The following is a 6,075-nucleotide window of genomic DNA, read 5'->3' as shown; positions in this document are numbered from 1 at the left end:
TCTATGCCTCCATCAGGAAGAATGACCTTGCCTCATTTGTTAGGAAATGGAAAGACTTGGAAAAAACTATATTAAGTGAAGTAAGCCAAGCCCAAAGAAACAGGTTTCATGGTTTCCCTTATTTGCAATAACTAGTATATGTCTGAGACAAGCAAAAAAGGTCAGACAAGATGATGTTAAGTGAAATGAACCCAAAGATAGGGACAAGTGGTTTTTTTCTTCCTTGCTATTGTTTCTAACATATTTATAAGGTACCATGTGATTTTTTTTGTTGCTTTGTATTTCCCTCCCCCATGGCATAACCCCTGTTTTCACTGTATTTGATGTTGGTATAATTTGTGGAGGGGAAGGGAAAAAACAAAATGTTTAAATAGAGATACAGATTGACCCATTGCAACAATGAGATGTACAAGATGCTATGTAGAAAAACAAACTTTACAATATAGGTGGGGGGGAGGGAGGGTGATGTATTTGAGGAGGTGGGAGGGACAGAATGGTAGGAGAAAAACAAAGGATGAGACAACAATGATGGATAAGATATTTACTCATTACCTTGCTCATGTAACTGTAAACCCTCTGTACACTATTTTCACAATAAAAAACTTATTTTAAAATATTTATGGTTATTATAGAGAGAGATGCATTGTTTCCTGATATTTTCATGCTTTCCTAAGATTGTCTTCTTTCCTTTCCTCCTATACTTACTAAGTTGGTCTTCTAGTGATGTCTGTCTGATGTGGAGCCCTGATCATGATTGTTTTCTTTAGATTATAATCCCACTCTTAATATCACAAACCCTCACCTAGACCTGATGACAGCATAACAGAAAACCTAAGGGCTTCCCTCTGCTCCCCTTTATTTCCACAAAACCACAGGTCCTTGTGATCAACACAAAAAGAATTTCAGGATGTCTCATGAAAAGAGAATCTCACAAGGTGAAAGTTTTAGCAAGGGTTTATTTTACCATAACAAGGTGAAAGTAGACTGAAAGGAAATATGTCCTGTTCCCCATGCAGAAAATAAGAGTTAAAGACTCAAACTGGCAGCTGTTATCTGCTGCTTTTATTCTTTCTAACCTAGGAGAATATAGGTGGTTCCTTTTGGAAGCTCTCAATCCTTAGGAAAAGGTATGGATAGCCAAAGAGAGTGTTACTCATAATTCTGCAGTATGCCGATGTCTCTCAGTCTACCAAAAACATAAGGAAAATGAGCTTTTAGCTCTTCCTTTGAAATACCTAACCTCACTGGCTCACTCAAGCTTGGAAGTTTCTTAAAATCTCTGTATGTAATGTAAAATGCGAATCAAAGACAGGACAAAATTATTGGTTATTAAAAAACAGGGGAAAACATTAAAGCCAGAAGTGCTCTGGAGAGCGAAACTCCAGTTATTAAAGGAAAATTCAAACAAGTTAAACACCAGGTTACTGGAATGCAGTAAGTAACAGTAAAACTCAGGAAGAATGTGGAAGCCTGGATAATGGTCTGGTGTTAGATTTGATAAAAAGCTTGGAATGTGTTCTTGTAAATTTCAGTTAAACCCTTATTGAGAATCAATAAAAGAAAGAATCCAGAATGTGGTCTTTGCTTTGATGACTTATTGCTTTGTTTATCAGAACTGTAATTGCTATCTTTAATTATTAATGGCCAACTCTGCTTCTGTAAACCTGCTTACTATCATGTACAATGCCACCTGTGTGTGTCTTTTCCCAATAAAAACCTTGCTGAATGAGAAGCCTGGGCTACACTCCAATACTCAACTTGTGGGGTGTAGTTGCCACATGGCTAATAAAGACTCCTTGCTTTTTTATCTGAGTTTGTGATCCTATTTGCAGGAATCAGGATTCCAAACTATCTGAGCACTGGTGGCTTATGTCTGTAATCCTAGCTTTTCAGGAGACTGAAATCTGAGAACTGCAGTTCAAAAACAGCCAGAGAAAGAAAGTCTGAGATTCTTATCTCCAGTAAACCACTCAGAAAAGACCTGAAGTAATGCTGTGGCTCAAGTGGTCGAGCACAAGCCATGAGCCAAAGAAGCTCAGGGACAGCCCCCAGGCCTTGAGTTCAAGCCCCAGGACTTTCCTTCATATGCCCACACACTTGCATGCACGCGCGCGCGCGCGCACACACACACACACACACACACACACACACATACACACGTTTCTGTATCTGTCTGTATTTGTGAATGTAAACCATGCATATATTTTACATGTATAAACTATTTGCACACAACATATATACTATGTGCACACACTCTGGTAGATCTCTCATTAGAGTGAAATACTAACCTCCCCCTGACCCCAGTTTTACAGTGAAGGACCATACAGACTTTCAAGATAAGGGAAAAGTCTGGAACCAAAGAGAAAATATATCTTTTGAGCAAATTGTTGAGCTATATATAACTTGTTTTACAACCTACCTAGGTTGTGAACCCTCTCTCGCTGTCAATTGTTTAATTAAGAGATGTGAGTTGCCATCTCCTGTAGCCAAAAGCCTTATCTCATTAGTACCTAATCTCCCTAAACATATGTAAATTTTGCAGTTTCTGCCTTTAAAATCCCCACTGGGCTGGGAAGGTGGCTCAGTGGTAGAGCACTTGCCTTGCATGCTTGAGGCCCTGGGTTCAATTCCTCAGACCACATAAGAAAAAAGAAAAAAAGCCAGAAGCGGCGCTGTGCCTCAAGTGGTAGAATGCTAGTCTTGAGCTGAAGAGCTGAGGGACAGCGCCCAGGCCCAGAGCTGTGGCTCAAGTGGTAGAATGCTAGTCTTGAGCTGAAGAGCTGAGAGACAGCGCCCAGACCCAGAGTTCAGGCCCCAGGACCGGACGCCCCCAAAAAAAATCCCCAGTAAACTTGCCCTCAGGGCCCAGAGATCTTTGTTGGGTGATAGCAAGTCAGGAACTCTAGACATCTATAAAGGACCTTCAAATTTCCTCAGTGTGTGGTACTTCTCTGTTTTGGCTTCCCTGGGTTTAACACCTTTCCTCAAATAAGCCCCTCATCCAGCAGTCATTAACCATTCATGTATAGTTACCAAGAATTTACATTTCAAAAGAGAGGGCAGGAAGTGATGCTGTGGCTCAAAGTAGTAGAGCACTAACCTTGAGCTGAAGAGCTGAGGGACAGCGCCCAGGCCCAGAGTTCAAGCACCACGGTGGAGAAAAAAAAAAGAGGGGAGGGCAGTTGTGTTGTTTTGTATTGTCAGCCATGGAACTTGAACTTGGGGCCTGTCCCTGAGCTCTTTTGTTCAGGCTAGTAATCTACCACTCCAAGCCAAAGCTCCACTTCTGGTTTTCTGGTGATTAATTGGAGATAAGATTCTCACAGTGACTTTCCTGCTCAGGCTGGCTTCAAACTGTGATCCTCTTAAGTTTTAGGTAGCTACCCTCACTTAAGTCTCTTAGACCTTATAACTTAGTGTTTAACTGTAGGGAAGCTTAACTGCTTTGTTAGCTTCTTGGCTCAACTTCTGAGACTAGCCATTTTTCTATTTGTTAAAAATAATATAATTTTCCAGACTGGGAATGTGGCTTAGTGGTAGAGTGCTTGTGTAGCATGCACAAAGCCCTGGGTTCGATCCCTCAGTTCTACATACACAGAAAAGGCCAGAAGTGAAGCCATGGCTTAAGTGGTAGCGAGCTAGCCTATAGCAAAAGTAGCTCAGGGACAACATCTGGGCCCTAAGTTCAAGGCCCAGGACTGGCAAAATAATATTAATGTAGTAGGAAGACCCCTACTCAGGCAGGCAAGTCCACCTTGTCGTCCGGAGTGACAGAGCCCACCACAACAAAGTTGTTAACAAAGAAGTAACTTTATTGAGAAGTTTCCTACACTGACCAGACAGGTCCACAGCACAGGCTCAGGAGCTGATACTGCGACCCTGAGTGGCCCCCATTCTTTGGTTTTTAAAGGCAAAATCCATGAGGTCGAGCCTGGTTACACTCAGGTGACCAATGGGATCATACCAGACCACACACTGGTGGCCAATAGGTTGAGTTTACTGTAAACTTGTGCAAATGGCAGGGTTTACCATAAGCATGTGGTATCGCCAGTTGGAGCCAGATTACAACCTGTTTTATGGGTTAGTCCTTAACTGAACAATCAAGGTAGGTTAAGTTGTTTAGGGGAGGGGGACCTGGAGGCATTCTTTCCATTCCAGGAGCAGGGCTGCTTGGAGCCAAGGTCTAGTTAACCTTGTTTAAAGGTTTTTGTTTTTTTCTAAAATCCCTAAAACAAAGGCAAAGCCTGGAAAGAAGCTGTACCAGCTCAAGTCTCCTCTCAGGGCCTACTTCAATAATAATAATAATAATAATAATAATATAATTTTCCTGTCTCTTACCTATCTCCTGTTACAAGGGTACACCTGACTATGTCAAATTACACACCAAAATCTGTCAGGCAAGCCCTGTACCTTATTTATCTCTATAGCCCACTGTGTAATGAACAAACAGATTTTAAATTGAGCACTCAAAATGATGTTAAGTACTATCTAAGAACTCTGAAACAAAACCTGGATGGGTGCTTATAACAAAAATGGAAGCAAAAGTGATTTTCTCGGCCTTTGAGATTCTTTGACTGGAGTAACTTGTTATAGTCATCATACTGTAAATTGAATTCTTCAGAATAATCTTCTAGAGTCTAACACTACTGTTAGAAAACTGAGTCATGACAGTATTCTGTTGTACCAGAACTTAGTCATGAGAAAACAGAGAAGCCACATTTTCAGAAGTTGAATTCAGAGTCTTTATTGGAAATCTGGCAGCTGCAAGTGGACTTCCGTCTCAAAGACCAGCTTGAACAAAGCTTTTAAAGACAAAAATCACATGGTTGAGGTGGAGGCCTATCCCCCAAATAAGCAGACCAGACCAAGTAGGGAAGTAGCTCAGCCATCAGCAGAACTTTCCATCTAGGGAAGTAGCTCAGGGGTCAGCTTAAATGGTCCATATAAGGGATATGGCTCAAATTGTGCATTTAGGGAGTTACTTAGAGTCTACTCAGGTAAGTGAATCAAACCATATATGGAAACTGAAGACCAGCATTCTCTGTATTTTAAAAAAACTTTCTTAAAGCTAACTAGCTTGGCATCTGCAATTGAGTGAATGGCCTCTCTCATCTCGAGGCTATTCAGAGATGAGGTGGAAGACCCTCTCCACTCAGCAAGGCACCAGGATAGCTGTGAGAAGTTACTTAGACCCAGCCTCCTTATTTCAATTCAAATAAAGAAAGAGCAGAAAACTCAACAGACTGGATCAACTTTAGTGGAGAATTGAGGATGAATTGGGTCTAACTGTTGCCATATTGGCAGTATGATTGATGATAGGGAAATTCCAAAAACTCTTGGAGGTGTTGTCCCACCCCCAGGTGATTGGCATGGCTGAATTCCTAGAGGTAGGGGACAATAGGTTACTGGACCTACTAGACCTGTACCATGAACTCACAAGACTATTTAAAAAGAAAAACATGTTTTATTATTATCTTTAAGTAGTTGTACAAAGCTCCCACTCTACAAAACATTATATGAATACAGGGTGTCTGACAACATTGACACCCATTACTCTTAATCCATCCTTTCTCCCACTTTTTTTTTAAAAAATTGAGATAGGTGATTACATGAATTTCACATACTTCACAGTATTGTGAATAGTGATTCTTAGTTAAAGTCACAAAGACATTTTAACCTTCACAAGGCTAATTATCATTATCATGGTCTATAAAGTTTGTGAATTATATGGGCTTTGACAATACAAATTATTTCTTCCACATCAGGTGATGTTTACATTTCTTGACTTTTGCTTAGTGTAGGCTATTCCCTCTCATTCCTCCCTTCCCATTGCTGTCTTTGGGTTGCTTAGTTCTTTTTCTTCTATGTCCAGTGCAGCAGATGGGCCCCTTTGTTGTGTGTTGTTCCATTTCCCATTTATTCTGTTCCTTCTCCTGGCTTCCCTTCATTGCATGCACATAGCTACCATATATACAGTCAAGAACATGTAGTCAGGGGCTGGGAAGTTGGCTCAGTGGTAGAGCGCGTGCCTTGCATGCCTGAGGCCCTGGGTTCAATTCCTCAGCACCACATAAG

Source organism: Dipodomys ordii, unplaced genomic scaffold (genome assembly GCF_000151885.1).
Source record: "Dipodomys ordii isolate 6190 unplaced genomic scaffold, Dord_2.0 Scaffold218, whole genome shotgun sequence".
NCBI lineage: Eukaryota > Metazoa > Chordata > Mammalia > Rodentia > Heteromyidae > Dipodomys > Dipodomys ordii.
This window is presented reverse-complemented; position numbering follows the sequence as displayed.